This window comes from Pygoscelis adeliae, unplaced genomic scaffold (assembly GCF_000699105.1).
Source record: "Pygoscelis adeliae isolate BGI_AS28 unplaced genomic scaffold, ASM69910v1 Scaffold125, whole genome shotgun sequence".
Taxonomy (NCBI): domain Eukaryota; kingdom Metazoa; phylum Chordata; class Aves; order Sphenisciformes; family Spheniscidae; genus Pygoscelis; species Pygoscelis adeliae.
Genome location: NW_008824868.1, coordinates 711,924 through 730,438, shown reverse-complemented (window position 1 = coordinate 730,438; position 18,515 = coordinate 711,924).

Here is an 18,515-nt window from a genome sequence, read left to right as displayed (position 1 = left end):
TGGCGTTGTTGACCGTCATCCGGTGGGCCTTGGCCCATCGATCCAGCCTGTCCAGATCCCTCTGTAGAGCCTTCCTACTGTCAAGCAGATCAACACTCTCACCCAACTTGGTGTCGTTTGCAAACTTACTGAGGGTGCACTCAATCCCCTCCTCCAGATCATTGATAAAGATATTGAACAGAACAGGCCCCAAAACTGAGCCCTCGGGAACACCGCTCGTGACCGGCCGCCAACTGGATTGAACTCCATTCACCACCACTCTCTGGGCCCGGCCGTCCAGCCAGTTTTTGACCCAGCGCAGAGTACACCTGTCTAAGCCGTGAGCCGCCAGCTTTTCTAGGAGAATGCTGTGGGAGACGGTGTCAAAGGCCTTACTGAAGTCCAGGTAGACGAAATCCTTTGTTTTGACTTAGGTTGTATATTAAGATGCGAGCTGGAATGGATGGACTGATTGTCCTTGCGGATGTTGAACAGTATTGACATAAATTTACTCTACTGTTGGCAAGTTATTCATTTTCACCACCATTAGAGCTTTATCTTTTGATAGGAAGCCTTCACTGATCTAGTATTCAAACATGCACATGAGACTGTATCATTGTCAAGGCCATTATGAATGTGCTGACTGATATTTATATTTGACCAGTAAATTACTTTCCTGAGTGGAGCTCAGTTTCTTTGACAAATGAGCTCTTCAACAAATGGTGGTTGGCAATGTAAGAGGAGGCATTTGTTTAAGTCATGCAGATGACTGAATAGGGCATAGGCCTGAAATTCATCCACTCCGATACATATTTACTTGGTTGCAGGAGTGCTCAGGGATATTCTAAGTAGTTGAACATACATTAAAGGATCAGTCCAATGATTTTTTCAGTTCAGCTCAGGTGTTGTCAAGACCAATTTTTGCTTTGCCATTCTTAAGGGAATTGGTTTGCAGAGTTAGTTCATCCATTCTACATGGCTCTCTGCAATGACGAATCTGCTGCTTTTCCTGTCACTTATTGCTTGTTTGATGTTCTATAACTTTCATGGAGCTGATACATAAACTCATCTGCAGTGACAGTGAAGGATTATTCTCTCTCTCTTGGATCACTAGGATGCTTCTTTATGCTTATGCTTTCTTTTCCGTCAGTCATATCTATATTTCTTAAGAAGCTCTGCCACAATTTCCACCTTTCCTTCATTAATAAAGAAGCCAATCCTTCACCAAATGGTAAGACCATCACATCTGGGATCTTCAGCAAGAGGATACACCTGAGCCACCTGTTTATATTTTTCATCTTGATGAGCTATTTCTGGCTGCAGGCACACAATTCATACTCTAGCTTCTTGAGATGCACACTGAAAGCCATGTGACAAAAAGATCGTACATTTCTAGCAGTGGTTTTGTATTTCCTATTATGGTGTTAAATTACTTAACATCATCTTTGCAGCTTACCTTTTTAAAATTTAAGTGGCTAGGAAAAATTACTATGTGTGGTGTTAGAGCTGCTTTTATATTTATAGTGACTGAGCAATACAAACCGAGACAAGAGACGATGACTGAAGGATTTTTTTTAATGCAGTCCAGCAGTGTTATTGCTGTTAAGCCCCACACAAAATGTGTCGGTATTCTCATTTCCATTTTCTGCTATTGAAAGATTTGGGTTACAGAATAAGCTTATATGTCAGTCACCTGCCTGCATTTCAGCTAGTTACCATACTTCATTATTTTCTTTTAGCAACTGTTAATACTACAGCTGTTGAAATTGCTAATGTTCAACCTTCCGTTATTATTAAGACACAATGGTTTTTAAGATTAAACTTTTCAGGCAAGGCCTCCAGACAGTCATGATGTGAGATACTGCTACCATCTTTTGACAGGATTTCACTAATTTCTGTAGGAGTTATGAAGGATGCATTAACAACAACACTGGATTTGACAAAGGTTATACTGCTATACTGGTTGTGAGTACTCCAATAACTAGCTTAATTTGTGATGTTAATTTTCCATTTGTGTGCTTCTTATTGACATAGCACCTGATTCTGTAATTAGGACAGCCTGAGGATGCTTTTTGTCACTGAAAGCAGATTGATCCTTCAAAGTATTATTTTATCAGTGTAAGTCTTCATGAAAGTCCTTTTACACAGTATTGCCAACTTGATTAACTAGGTATAACTTTTGTTACCAGTAGTAAGTATGTATCAAAATTTCCAGATTTATTAAATTTGTCATAAACTTCAGTACAAACTCCTCAACAGTGAGACCTCCATTAGTGCTGGTATAATAACACTAATAAAACCCACTTTTCCATCCTAAGCAACACCAAAGAACAAACCACCAGAGATATTCATAGTTGACCTTGTGGTTTTCCAGAAAGTTTGTTAGAGGCATCTGACTATACACCAATGAGAGCTTGTATAGATATGTGAGCCACTGTAGCCATCACTGCTTTCATCCCTTTCCTTCCTGGGCATAAATGTTCTTTCAGTTGATCGACACTACCATGGGTTAACTCATGACTACATTAAAAATGCCTATACAATAGCTTTCTATGATGTGATGATATTATGGCATCACTAGATGGAATTTGAAATGAAAACCCTTTGGGTGTTTTACCTTCTGGAAGCTGTAACACTTCTTTTTTGGTGTGTTGATCTAGGACCTGACCTACAAGAGTAATAAGACTTTCATAAGGTAGCAAGTGAAGAAGATGAGTGCAAAATTGAACCGACAAGCTTTAAGGTGGTAATGTTCTTGTGTGCACTGGTGACAGCTGGTTGGAAGATTTGTGCTGAAGAGAATTGGTTTTCCAGCTAGAAAGTATTTGATAAAAGAGAAAAAATCTGATTTTGGCATCTATGTTTGAAACTAATCACATTCTCCAGGAGAATAAAATAGGTTGATCTTTTAAATAAGAAGACATATGCCTATGTTAATAAAAATGTAGACTAGGAAATTGTAGTCTAAATACTCTGAAAGCCTACTTCATAGGGTAAAGAATTTGGAAAAACCTCCTAACAAAGGTAGAGACAAGCACTAAATGAGCTAGTTACTGACTACACCAAGATATGTAAACAGGACTGATAAAAAGGGAAAAGTATCTGGTAGAAGAAGCATCTACAAGGACTTCAGATTTCCAAGTATCTTCTAAACAAGATGGTTGATATGGTCCCTGATTCACCATGTATATTTTTAATAAACATGGTCTATCTATCTTCTCTATTTAGGTTTTTATTCTGTTCAGATCCTTTTGGTATCTAGCTAAATAATATGGTTATCATATACAATGCATACACATAAAAAAATCACATCTCTACATTTATGGGTGTTGCCCCAGGGATTTTGAGGGCCAGCTGTTGAATGAAGAGAGTTAATGCAGTGACTCATGAAAATGGAAGGGATCAAAGCTTACCTTTTCCACTTCCATGAAGTCTGGAGACATCAAAACAAGAAGAATTCAATAAAGTGAAAGGCTATGTGTTTTACCAAGGCAAATTTTACTCTACAATAAAAATGATCCTCCAATCAATGTTTTCAAGTCTGAAAACGTCAAGTCTATAGCCACAATAAAAAAAAAAAAACACCATGAAACACCTGAATTAAATTTGGGGAAATCTGAAAAATTTCTATAAACATTTGCTATGTAACAATTAAAATTAAAATGACAAGTTATTCAAGACGATCCTCGTATTTTGCTCTAATCTGAATATGAAGAAATCCTATGAAAAGGTGTTAGACCAACTTATTTCAACCTAATTTTATGAGAGACCGTCTATCTTTGTCAGTGTACCTGTTAGTTATGCAGTAGTACAAGAATTTCTAGCTGTTTATTCTTCTAGTTCTTTATCTGTCTATAAGTTTGTACTGTATAAAAAAATTACTTATTACCATGCTTCTACATCTCATGTATATATCCTGGAGAAGAAGGACACATATCCCAGATTTGAGTGTATGCTGATACTGTAATTAACTTACGTATTTATTAAAGTTCTGTGTTCTCTGTAAACCACCACATTTTACAGGTGCATTAGAGGTAAAGATGCAGCATTGTCAAAGTGCAATCTCCTTTAAGTAGCAGGAATTAACCTTGAAGTATCACAGAAATGATAACTATGTTCTCCAAGGAGAAGATGGCATTTTTCATTCTACTCTCTTCTTACCTTGAGAGTGTCAAAAGAACTTACTTTTTGTTGCCTGAAAGGACAATACACTGTTCACACATTATACATTAAAATGACTGAAAAGGAAGAGGAAAAAGACAACATGATAAAATGATCAGATCTGTTATCGAGGACTATTTGTGGATGGCACTTTTAACTATGCATTCAGAAATAATTTAGACCAGGAGGCTGAACATAACCAGACATCTCAGGTTATTTCTGAACTGCTGCTTGCTTAATATCTTTGGAAGATGAGCCCTTTGGGGCAGACTATATTTCCTAATACATCTGAATACTGTGGAAATCACAATATGCAACAAGCATAATAAGAATCTTAACTGATTAATAAGATTGGAGTGTCTAGAACAAGGTGAAGGAAAGACAGAAAAGTTCCCATGAACATTCAGCTGCCAATCAACATACAGTTAAGAAACAAACATTTAAACATCTTCTTTAAGAATGCAAATTATATGAATGCTTGTTAAATAGCTGAGGCATTTTATGTACGTGTTGTTATGGGATTTTTTTTTTCATTCTCGTCAAGCACAGACAGAAACAGAATGTATCTAAATGCCCACTGTGTCTATTTTTTACACATTCCATAAGACTGATGCTCATAATTACTGGGCATATTAAATTTCTTTAGGACATGCCTACTATTATTAGAATTTGCAGTGAGCACAGAGATAAATGTTTTTAGCAATGAAGTTTGTGAGCTAAACTACTGTACATCAGATCAAACATTCCTCCACTGTGATGGATGACTTCCCTTCAGCTCTAAACTTCTGAAGCTGTTCTGTTTATTTCATTTCAAGCTCACTTTAATCCACACTTGAAGGAGCCAAATCTATATTCAACGCTGAGACTGCTCTGTGTTCCTGTCAGATCTTTCCCTTTATTTTGTTACTGATGCTATTTAAAGGTTCTCCGCTAGAAAGCTTAGAATATAAAAATGTATACATGTTAATTTCACATTCTATATGCAATCTCTATAACAAAAAAACAAATGTTTCAGTAGCTAGTAACCACATAGCATATCTTATGTTCCTCCGGCTAAGGATTTCTTTTGCCTTTGGTAAAATGGTACATTAGGTCATCAGATCAGGTTAGCAAGCAAATTTTATTTACCTATTACTGTCTCGAAAGTTAGCAAGTAAGAGAGAGGTTACATTTATATTAATGCCTTCCTTCTTTTCACCTCCAAATTCGAGCCAATTGGCCTCTATGTATTCAGAGATGTCTGCAGAGCTTTCAGCATCAATAGCAACAGGAAGCCCCTGTTTTTCAGTGTAAATCCTTTGAATCTGCTGCCAAGATGACACTAGGCCTGAAGAAATACTTATCTTCAGATGATCATCCTATATCAAACACAAAGTCTTGAGCACCAGCCAAAATTAAAATGTTTCCTTGTTGTATTTATGCTTGGTAGCGTTTGTGGAAGACATGATCGTAAGACCATAGAATTCAGTTTTCACCATCTCACCACTCCCGTCTGTAAGCTCATCAGTAAAAGCTAAACAAAGGGGTATGCTTAGCAGCACGGTTCAGATCCTAAGCCACTGGCCTGGTGTTTTGGTCTCATAAGCATATTAGACAGCTTTATGGGATTTGCATTTAACAAAACTGTAAGGAGATTAATTACAGCTTCTTAAGCCCCTGAAAAGTAATGCAAAATCTATTACTTTATTATTGGTTAGGCCAGACCACGTGGTAGCAGGCAGGACAAAAATCAAACAAGCACAGCACTTTAGCTCTCCATTACAGGTTCCCATTACCAAAGATTTTTCAGATATGTGGAGATGATCATGAAATATGGGATAATGTTAACTAATTTTTAACAAGGGGACATTTTTTTAATTCAATGATGGCTAGACATAAGGCCTTTGTAGGACTACAATGGTCTTTTGTACTTCACTGAAGACTGCTGAAAAATTCTGCAGATAATGAATAGAGGTCCAATGTTTTCTTCCTGCAGATAAACAGCCATGGATTTATCATTTGATAATCAATGCATAGTTCAGTGAGAACAATTCCATTTGTCTGCATCTCGTATAGTGTTTACACTGTACTATATTTCACAAGGCATTTTAGACAGTTCATCATGAAGAATCAGATGAGATTTTACTTCCGGAGTTTTTAAAACAAGATTGAAAATATTTGCTGAGTTTTTATCTAGGGATATGACTGCAAAACAAGTAAAAGTATAAACACCCTCCCCCCTTAAGTTTGTTTTTCTCATATGCCTGATGTCCTCCTTCTACGATTTCTTTAGAACATAGGATATTTTATAGTGATTCAATACACATTTATTGAGAACACAGACTAAGGTCTTACTGGCCAGGAGTGCATGCAACCAAAATAGGAACAGGCTGAGCTGAGCTCTTCTCCCTTCCTTCTCCCAGGTTCAGATTATATCCCACAGCAGAAGGCCCACTCTGCATGGCAAATCACACGTAGCTGAGACATATGATGGTGCAAGTCTGCATGCATGGGATAAAGACACACACTTCCAGCTGCTGCAAAGCAGTATAAAGTCTCATTATCTGGGAAGGAGGCAGAGAGCAGCTACAGTGCTGTGAAAGAACCAGTTTTGTGTGGATTGCTAGAGGGAAGATAATGGGGTGTAAATCTAATAAGCCCAAGACTGCTATTAGTATAATGCCTATTAAATTCTTTAGAGTTTTTCATGTTCAATAGTGACTCCAAATCCAAGTATTTTGCGACCCATCAGGGAGCCTAATTCTTGGTGTAGAACATATATGCTAACTGGAAAGGGAGTCCTGTTGTGCTTTATCTCATTTCATTATACAGCCCCAAAATATGTATTTGGAAAAGAACACTTTCAATTAATATTTTGACTGAGGTGAGCTAGTTCCATGAACATTGCTACCACACATGTTCAAAGATGGTTGAGTTGTAATTGCACACTGTTCTGACCAATGAAAAATTATTCTCAAAGCTTCTCCAGCAATAGATATTCTAAATTATACCACCCTGATTAATATCAGCTTACATAGTTTTTTCTGCAGGAGAGGCAGGACATCATTACAGCAATTCAAAAATGCTGGAACTCATACTTGTTTACTAAGATAAACTTGTATTTTCTGGATGCATTGATGACATATGTCACATTATTTTCTTGAATAACATATTACTATCACTTCATAACAGCGCATGGATAAAGATATGGTGAGATAATTGTAGGCAATGGGAATATAATGCCTTTTCACAGCAGTGAAGTCATAATATGGTGTAAATATATCCACTAGTAGAAGGCTCAACAAAAACAGTATTTAGTTTTAAAGGTATAAAGGATGTTAAGCAATTCCTGAACCTTGCACAGATACACCGCACTGGCATGAATTCAGCCAAAATTAAAAAGGAAATAAATGAACATTATAATCAATGAAACTCATTTAATTAATTCATATCATTGTGTAATACTTAGGTAGCTTAGAGACATAAAATATAGATTCCTTCAGGAAACTCACACACTTCACTGTCTATTTCAAAGTAATTTTGTCTTCCAGTGTAAAAAAAAATCTTATAAAACAGTGCTGGCTAATCTTGAATCATAAGAGATTTTGTCTGGAAAAACAATAAAGCTAACCACAAAAGTAAATCTTGAAGAACAAAAATCCTGAAGAAGAAACACTTCCTGGGAAGTTCATTACAAAAAAAGAGACTGCGCTCTGCTTTTGTACAGAGCAATAGATTTTACCAGTTTGAAAAGCAGAGGAATGACTCGGTTCTGCAGCCACTTCTAAGCGAGTTGGAGAGCATCCCCTTGCAGGCTGTGGCTCTGTTGTGCATTAGGGACCGATGGAGACTCCATGAGCTCTCTCATGTGGACACCTCAAATGTTCTCTGATTGGGTCATTGGGAAAAAGATGGGTGCGAACAATTATGTAAGACCTTCTGGCAAGATAAATAAACCAGTTGTTTTTGCCTCTCCTCCATTTCCTTAAATCAAAAGACTCAAATAGCAAAGCAGTGATTAGGGAGAGACTGCTCCTTCTGTCATAGGTCGGGAATGTGACTGTCTGCTTTTAAGATAAGGCTCGGCAAAATCATTTCTGGCCAGAGTCTTGGCACACTGAATTAGATAAGAATCTAATTGTGTCCTTTTTACAGCTGGTCTTCAAATACTTATTTGATGAGAGAACTCGGTGAAATTTCCCATTTGAGCCGCCAAGTGTCATAACAGTCTGAATACCTAAGAGTGATGTCTTGGAGTTAATAGGGAAGAAAGTTTAAAAAATGTTCTTAGATTACTCAGGTTTTGGTTGTCTAATCATCTCCTGACTAATCCTCCATAAAGTTGAATTCTCAGTGGTTTCTTCCTACCCTCTTCCTGATTGGAAAGTTATATTCTTCCAGACAGGAAGCAGGAGCAATCTCATGTGACATACACAATCATTAACAAGCACAGCCAACACTTTGAAAAATGAGCAACAACAAAAGCACACTCTAAGGTTATGTACATTTTTCCTGTAAAATTATTCCCTCATTTCTAGCATATTTCTATGAAGGGCAATATAGAAAGTGTTGAAAGAGATATGTGATATCTGCTTAGACGAGAACGTGCTGATAAGGAGTGGCACGTGTCACGACAGAAGCATTTCTTCTCAGCTCATGACCTCCCATTCTTTCCAGTTTCTCCTCTTCAGCATAATGCTGAAATGTGACTAAAGCAATAACAGTGATTAAAATGTCAGAATGTTCTATCTTTCACTGTCCATCTTATTTTTATCATCTACTCAGGTACATACAGTTGTGGAGGGAAAATGGTAACTCGCTGAAGTTATTACCCATTTAAAAGATGAGCATCACGCTTTGCTGCTTACTCCATGTAAGGGTCTGTAAGTATATATAGAGAGAGATGAGGGAGTGTGTCAGTGCGTGTGTGTGCCTGTGTGCATGTGCATGTTATATACAGTGTAATCTTGTAATCATCAGAAGGCTTATTTTTGGTGGGATGGGTGACACTTCATATATATTTGGCAGCACAGCTTGCCTCCTTTGAAAACTGTTTGCAATGCTATTATTAAGCAGCATTAAGCACTGAATGATTCTGCCTAGCTGCAATATAAAACATTCATGAAAATTTCATAAGTCCCTTTTTGCAGCAGGCATGCTAAATAGATTCTGGGCAACTGCATTATGGCAGCATTTGCAATTTTATAGTTAAAAATATATTAGTGCTTTAATTATTAATCCTAATACGCAGGGGTTTATAGCACTCTGATAAAACAGTCTCCAGAACAGGCAAGTTCTCAATGGGAAAAGGCAAAATATATCTGGAATAGAAATCGTCACCCTATTCCCCTTTGAAGAATATAACTAATCTTCACTAAATTGAATTCATATAAGTTCTATGAATTCTTTCACAGTATATGGACTAGCTTGTCCTCCATTCCTCCCCAAGACATACCTACCTGGGGAAGGAGACTACAAGACTCAATCACCTATGGGAAGTCCAGGGAAGGACTGTTCATCCTGTGCCTTCACATAAGAGATCTGCAGTCTGCCTCCTTTTGTGAACAGCGGAGTTCCTCTATTTCTTTGTCACTGTGAGTGCTGCTAAGAAAGGGTAGGATATGGTGGGACAGCATTTGCCCAAGTTTGCACATGACTTCAGGTTCATCCTGTAAAAGGGCATCTGATATTTCTGTCTGGTGATGACAAGGTAGGCAGATGCCATTTTAAGGACTTCCGTTAGCTCAGGGAATACAAAAACAAGGATCTGAGCTACATTCAGACTGTGAGTCACTTAGGCATGAGTAGAGCCTTGACCATGAAGTGTGCAGGCAGGCATAGGAGAGTCTTTTCCTGCTGTCTAGCTCCTCCTGTATCTCAGAGAAGCAGTCATCACCGAATAACGATTAACTAGATGATTCTACCACATGATTATATATTTTAGTATACAGCTGTTATTTGGAAGTAAAACCAACTCTCTAACCATTATTTGGATCTCTATGGCCCAGAGATGCCCTTGCATAGCGTCATTTACAATAGTTTTAAAGACAATATCTGTAATATGTAGACACACCAAAAATCATTGCTCCTGCAATGTTTTCAATGGAAACAGCAGCCAGTGTACTGAGATCACTGACTACAACTGCTGTCTCTCTTTCACTGTTATTTTGCAGTCTTCTCTGTGTCTACCTGATATCTCTTGCTTTTTAGACTTTAGACTATAGTCTTTTAGACTATAGCTTTTGTAGGGCACACTGTCTTCTTGTTAAGCATTCATAAAGACTACCTCCATGCTAGCGAATAAAATGGTATCGGGCCTACCCTCCAGTCTTCAGGCAGGAAGATGCAGCAGGACTCCCACCTATACACCCGAGCTTTCTCCCTTCCCCGGACAGTCTTACCTCACTATACAGTCGTTAGGATTCAACTCTGACTTGTGCCATCCCTTACAGTAGCCCCAGCCAATGTCTCGGCAATCACGACATGGCACAAGACAAAACCCAATGTAAGGGATTGTGCTGATGACTCAATAGCTAGAGCGTTTAAACCTGAGTCTGTTTAGATGCAGCCACAGGTGCTTCTACAGCACCATGGGGTCCTGACACGCATTTTGACTTCTTTAACCTGCAGTGAAAGTATTATCAAGGTTTAGAAGAAGCTCTGGTCACTAGTAAGCAAGTCAGAAGTCCCTGCTGCTTCATCGCTAGGCTCTGCATCTGTGTTTTGGGGCAGAAAGATTATGTAAAAGGCAAATCAGATGTTCCTGGTTAATTTTTCCAGTGATTCAAGAGTCCTACAGTCCCTGAATAGTTTGTTGTACTTGTATTACCGCTTTACCTTGATACATAGCCTGTGCCTCTACCTATCTAGTCTGCACTCATCACGGCTATTTCTGACCACACTTTTACTGGAAGCAAGACACCAATATCTTTCTTATTTTCTTTATTTCCCATGAAAAAAAATTCCTTGATTCAAACTGAATACCAGTTAGACAAATTAGCATCTCTTTCCTCTTTCCCATGGATAGTCAATAAAACTCCATTATCAAAATAGCATCCAGTTTTATGAAGTTCTTTGACGTCTCTAAGTCATGGAAGGCTAATTACTATAGATAATTCAGACATGAATGTGAAATTTGGGATCTTTATTCTATCTGAATCAGAAATCTCAGATTCTCTATTCACTTGTCTTGGGTGGAATTTTACCCATGTTAAGTGAAAAATGAGGCAGTCGCACAGGTCATTATCTCCCAGCCATATACTAGATTATAAGAAACAGAAAATATGCCATTTTCAAAAGCCAGCTCAATGAGCAATTGAAGCAACTTGGCAAACTTGGCAAAAGTTGAGATGAAGTCTCTTTCTTACTGATGACTTGTAAACCAAGGTGGAGTTCTTTCCTTTTAAACATACACCTTTATTCAAACAGCAATACAGTGTTCTGATCAGTGTTATGGGGGTCCAATCAGAAGATCACAGTGATTGCTTCCAGTTTTCTATTAATTTATTTAAGATCAGTTAAAATGCCAAAGTCTAAAAGTTATTATAAGAAGCTGGCTGATCAATCTAAAAAATATTGAAAGTTCAATTAATGCAAAGATTATACCTATAAAACTGCATAAACATAGACTGTTCATCACAATTGAAAGACGGTTGGGGGTTTTTTTCAGATAAAAATTTGTACAAATTTGAAGTGATTTTCTATTCTCTGCTCTCATGCCACTTTGATTATCTTATACCTTTAAATGTTCCTAATTTTACTGGCACAAAGAGTTGTGAAAAAAAGAGTTAAAAAGCTATACTCAGCAATTTTTGTTAAAACACATTCTAACATGCACTTTTGTACTCAGAAACACATGTTCTTCAAGTTTTTACACAATCTTTTCATGAAGGAAAAGAAATGCTGTGATTTATCACCCAGTCAAAACTGAGTTGCACACCTAGCAAGATGAATATTTATGAACTTTTCACTGTCTAGATCCTCATTCTGTACTGAATGCAGTGAAAACACACTGACTTACACCAGCTGAGAATCTTTCCTTAATACAGGAAATCTTATCAATGATATTTTGCAAGCAATAAAGAAACTAAAGCTGAATTTTTCATTCTGAAATATTCAGTCAGCTCCATTAGTAATATACCTATAAACATCACAGAAGTCTAATCTGATGGAGCTATTATAACTCTTTTAACACCACAGGTTTTACCATTCCCTGCTCAAAAGTAATACCATCTAAAGCAAGAAGTTTGTTTCTGAATCCAAATAAGTCTGTACAATATGTTGAGGAAACCTGTTGTGTTTAGCTAACAGGTCTCAAAAGAATAGGAATTGGGGGTAAGAGTGAAAAATAAAATAACGTGCTTAGGAAGGAAATGAAATATTTCTATTTAGTTGGTTTTGAAAGTAGTTGATGTGGTTTAGGTCAGCTGCAATTTAGTGGCAGCTTTCTCTCTTTAGTATCTAAATATTCAGATATCAGCAATATTTTAACTGAATGAAATGGTTGTAATTATACTTACCCAATTTTTAATTGATTTAACTTTAAATGGTCATTCCAGATTTCATTTTTTACCGCTCTGCATATTGGTAAACAGACTAACATTTGAAGTACTGTCAAATCCAATACATGGCTCTATTGAGAAGGTTTTTTTTCTTCAGTCCTGAAATGCACCTTTGAATACAAAGAGCTGAATAAGGGCAAGCACCAATCAGTCTCACTTACAAAGATAATGCTGAACACAAAACCCCCTTAGTAAAAAGCAAGAAACAATTTGCAGCAAAATATATTTGTTCCTGAAGAACCAGACAAAAAAAAGATAGGCCATTGTAGTCAAAACTCTGTAACATTTGTCTAAATTGTATAAACCCTTATTTCTAAAAAACCCAGGAGGCAAGGGGGAAATCAAATTAAATTCTGCCTCTTTCAAAAGAGGAAATTATGCCTGACATATGTCAAAATTCCATCCCAAGAAATATAGTGGGATGGATTATAAGAGAAATGATCTCTCCACTTTTGCAGCCAATTGGTGTTGGCTCCAGCTCAGGTATGTGACAGGAGGTCACAAACTTGAATTGCCCTGCTAAAGTGCTGACTTGATAGAAAAATCTAAACTTCAGTTGTTGCCAAACTGTTTCCTCCAGGTAACAGCCATTTATCTATTTGCATGCTCTGCACACCCTCTCTTCTGTAAAGCTCTGCACTTGTGTCTGTATTGCCATAAACTACAGCCAAGGGACACCGGTTAACGGATTGATTTATGTTGAAAGCGTTAACTCGTAAAGAATTGATATACAAGCCTCATCATTTTATTTTTTCCAATACATATTGCAGCATGATAATCATAATTCCTATGAAAGCAATCTTTATTTACAATTAAATTGTTAGTTGGACATAAAAAATACACAGCACAAGACCTTTCCTTGGTCTTTTAAAAAATGTCTTGGGAGAACAATACCTGACCATAAGTTAAATACAGCTTCTTTAAACAATCCAACTTATGAGACTTTGCTTTCATAACTGATTAAGTAATGAACAGTCTGGATGCTTTGTGGGTAAGAATGTACAATATTTTCTTTTGTTGGCAAGTATATTTTATAAAGATCAAATATCTGGACTGAAGGGAAAAAAGAACGAAGGGAAAGTAAAGTAGAATGTCATCAGGAAGGGTCTAACTAAAGCATTTGATTTGCTTCCTTCTTTTATTTGTTTTTTTTTAAATCTTAAATAAAGTCTGAAACTCTGAGCTAAGAAGAGTTTTTTGTGAAACCAGGTTTTACAGGCTAATTGGTCACTCATTTCTTAATACATTAATGATATAAACACAGAGCGACTAAAAGATTTCTTATATCCATAAATTTTGAAAAAATGGGACACTTAATATCAAGCAAAGTATCTTTAAAGACGTTTATCTCAGAGGGTCTTCAAGATAGGTCTCATTGCTCTTTGAAAGTTCTGCTTATACAGAAACATTATAGAGGATATTGCATGTCACTGAGCTAATGTTTATGCACAAGCCAGATGTACACAACCCCTTCACCAAACGTTTCTCTGACAGTGAAAGATGGTTACGTTACTACACAACTGAGGCTATGCAAAGATTTACACTAACAGCAGTGGAAACTTTTAGAAAAAGCAGTCAAAGCTGCCGTACTTGGGATACGGGTACCCTGGTAATGTCTGGCTACACGTGACACTGTTTATCTCCTTGTAAAGAGGGATCTTCCTGCGGGGGGGGGAACCAAAAGAAGAAACATTTTAGATGACTTTGATTTGCTTTTTGTGCTAAAACATAATAAATAAATAAAAAATGCTCACTGTTTTAATACAAACACCTCCATAACTATTCTCTCCATCCAAGGTTCTGTGCCGTCCCCAAAAGCCTCTAGCCTCAGTTAGGGTTGCTTTCAGCTTAGGCTGACTGACCTTTCAAGGGCCATAGATCACAACTACAACAATAACCCAAGGTAGGCTTGTGACTGACCTCTTTAGCAATATTGGATTCTGGCTCATCAGTTTCAGTTGAGATGTTCCTTATCTTCTGCTACCTTCCCACAACCCCTACTAGGTGGGGTTTTCTGCCTACTATTTGCTTCTTTTCCCTTCAATTCAATTCACTGATCTGCTTACATTCCTGTGTTGGCCGTGTTTCTGCTCCATTCACACAAGCCTCACTCCTGAAGAAAGCAAGCACTTGATAGACTATGTTTCTGTACCTTGCAGACTGGTCCAAAGACCTCCCCTTTAAATCCTTAGAGAGCCTTAATTTGGAGACATCTGATTCAGCTCTTCAGTCCTATCATGCCATCTCCAGAAAATTAGGGGAAAAAATAGATTCTGATTCTCTAGATGAGACCTCAATGTGGGAATGAAAACAAGTAGCATGAAGCTGAACAGTTCTTTGGTCAGCAACCAAAACAAGAAAGCAATGATTATTCTGTGATGAACTCCTCTCCCTCCCCCTTCTTCAGCATTCATAGATGCTGTGTTGGATTCATGCCATGTTTTGTAATACGCAATACAGCGTGTCTGCAAAGTGGGGATTATTAGCACAAGCCAAGCAACACAGCGAACGCAGAATGCTAGCAACCATACATCTTACCAGCTGTGGCACCTCTCAAGGACAACCCTGAGTTGTGGTTCATTCGTACAAAAAGTTTCAGAAGAATTTTCCAACAGGAGGTGAAGTCTCTAGAAACAAAATTACAACATTCCCTTACAACTCAAACTAATAACGGAGAGTGTCCATTGAGTGACCGTTAATAATGACTGCTAACAGTCTGAACAAATCATCACAATTCCAACTACACATAGGAACGGGCTGAGTGGAAATGCATATTCTGACAAAGCAGAAATATTTATAACTGAATTAATGGTATAACCCTATTTCGGCACAAGGGCCTAGAAAGGACAAACGTGTTTCCCACAACACAAAATAAAACAGCTTGCACGGAGTGGTTTAGTGCAACACTGAAAGCCAGGAAATTGGCCTCTTGAACCTCTCAAGCTTCACGTCCGTGAGGAGAGCACATGCTTAAATTCAGCAGCTGGCATGTGGCCATTCACACATAGCAAAGGGTAAGGCAGGTGCTGGGACCTCAGCACTGACACGCAAGGTTACTTCTGCAAGAAAGATAAAAATAATGCTGTTTCCTAAATGATATAAGGAATTCCTGAACTGTAATGAATTTGGTGCATCTAACAGCCACCCCACGCTGTGATTAATAGAAAAGATGGAGAACCATGGGATTCACAAAATGCAGTCACCGTTTTTTTGTCTCATTTTTATATCCCTTTATTTAATAACGCTGCAAATAAGACGACAAACCCCAGTATTAAAAAAAATGGGGTGGGGAAGACAACAGCTGCCTGAAAGAGTCCAGCTGTGCAGCTCGGGTTCTGCTTTCAGGCATGTTTTGTGCAAAGTAAGTGAAACTGAAAGCTTGTAATAAAAGACCAGTGATCTGCAAGGTTTTGCAACTTGTTTTGTAGTTCATAGGAGGTTTGTTAAGACCATGCTGGCACAGATGAGAAACAGAAGTGAAAGCAGGGAGGAATTTGCATACAGAGTGCAGATTTCATTGTTCATGGCAAAGCTGCCCTTGATTTGCTTCAATCATTGTAACAATCAGCCCAGCCAACTGTTTACATGCTCTCCATTGTGCTAGTGTTGGCTAGGAAATGGCAGGCGCAATGAGATTTGCTTTCTGCTGGCACTCTGGGGAACAGCGGGAGTTCACACACTTGACAGACAGACAGACAGGCAGACGGGCCCCTCTTTCCAAGAAACAAGAGAGTGGCTTGCTCGCTCTTGACAAGAAACAAGAGAGTGGACTGCTCGCTCTTGAACTGTGCTATTGTGGCAATGAGGCCAGGAGCATGTGTGGCTGAAAGGAGGGCGCACAGCACAGTTTAGGTTCCAGGGGAGAGAGGGTGAAGATTTAAGGAAAGTGTCGAGAACCAGCTCCGCAGAAGGATTTAAACAACTACCCCTCCATGCTCAACTGCTTGCACCTAAGCTACTCTTAAGTGACTTTTCCGAGAAAAAAACAGGTGAGGGACAAGGCAAAATGTATTCATGCATAAGTCGCAATTGAAAAGGGTGTAAGAAAGGAATGAAACTCAAGCTGTACTAAGGCATATGTAAATAGTTGCCCTTTTCCTATAAGAGGGACGGCAGTGTTGCTGCTGTCATAGCAACGTGGTCACAGCTTTAAATATAATAAGTTCTCAAATTTAAATATAATCACAATCAAACAGAAGGCCCATGAAAGACAATCCCCCTGTTCTCCCCCCTGCCCCCCACATGCATGGCAATCTTAACGGGTTTAGGTTGATAGGCTTTTCTTTCGCCCACCCTGGTCTGATTTGAAATGCATGGATGAAAACACTTCCCTAAGCTATTTGACAAACTTGCTAGAAAGGTTAAAACTGAACATTTCTTAAGTTGAGCAGTTTTACCCTTAGATCCGCTTTCTAGAACAAGGAAAGACGTCCTTGAGGAATAAAGGAAGGTTTAAAGTCTCATGATTGGAAAGTGTTTGTAAACCAATTTGTTTTTACAATTTGCATAGTTTAAAGAATAAAAAAATATCCTATGGCTGAGGATCATAACCGAAATAGGTTTGGAGGGTTTCTTAATATTATTTTTTCTTTTCTTTTAAAGTCTTAATCACAACCACTATTATTAAGGCAAAGCCAAAACTTATTGCTGGGAGCACACACACAGCCAATACATTACTGCAGACAGCAATCGGCAGTGGGCCACATTCAAATGCCTAAATCTCTCCTTCAAAATGTAGGTGAATTATGCTCCAAATCTTCACTGATTATTGGTGAAGAAATCTCAGTCGGCAGTAGTCTAACCCTTTCTTGTCAGCCTACCTGCTAGAATTATGTGATATGCACCCCTGAAAAACATACTCTGCACTCGAAGTAATTGAGGAAATATGATGACTAACCTACAGACTAGAAGAGCGAGGAAAGGGTTCCTCAGCCAAACAAAACAGAAAGGAATGTACACTTGAAAACAGAGAAGTAAGGCCGGTGCTATTGAAAGGCCGAATCCCCCAGTGAAACAAAATATCCAGGAATATAATTTAATAAGGTAGAAAGCAAAGTAAGCATTTTACACCTCTATTAAATTTTCCTTACAAGTTTTCTCTGCAAATACAGAAAAGACAAGAATGCCATTTCCTTTATATGGATTGTTAAAGTTTTGTTAGTTGTGATTTATTTGTACAGGTCTGACTAATTACTTGAAATGAAATGGCTATAGCAGGGAAATGATAAATTATCTAGTGTATAACACTGCTTAAAACCTAAACATGTGTTTATAGTTGCTGTTCTGGGATAGTTGCCAAAGGGACATTTTACTTAGCAAGTTATGTTAGAGTAAGTATTTTTTTCCTATAAACAACAAAAAAGTCTCCAAAAATAATAAGGTGGGGGGGAGGGGGAGGAATCTCATTTGCCTGCTGCTAGGAAGCACCAGGAATCAGATTTTCAAAGGAATTTCCATGCTGTTTTAATTAAAAATTCATTTCTTAATATCATCTGGGTAGAATTTTCAGAGAAAGTACATGCTACCTAGTATATAATCTAGTTATATGATAAAGAAGCAATTCCTTAGCATGTAAGGCTATCACTGTCTATAGTCAGTTGTAGTGCACAGAAGGAGGTTGTGCTTCAATTTTCAGAGTTTGTTGAAGAAGTAACTTACAGTTACACCACTGAGTACTAGTGAGTATAAATTATGTTCTTGAGAATTCTTTGAGATAAAGGAAAAGAACTGAAAATGCATAAATCTTGCTCTTGAAGATTCATTCTGTAACAGTAACCGTAATATACTTGAATGAAACAGTCTTAATGATTGGAGAAAAAAAAAGCCTGAAGTCCA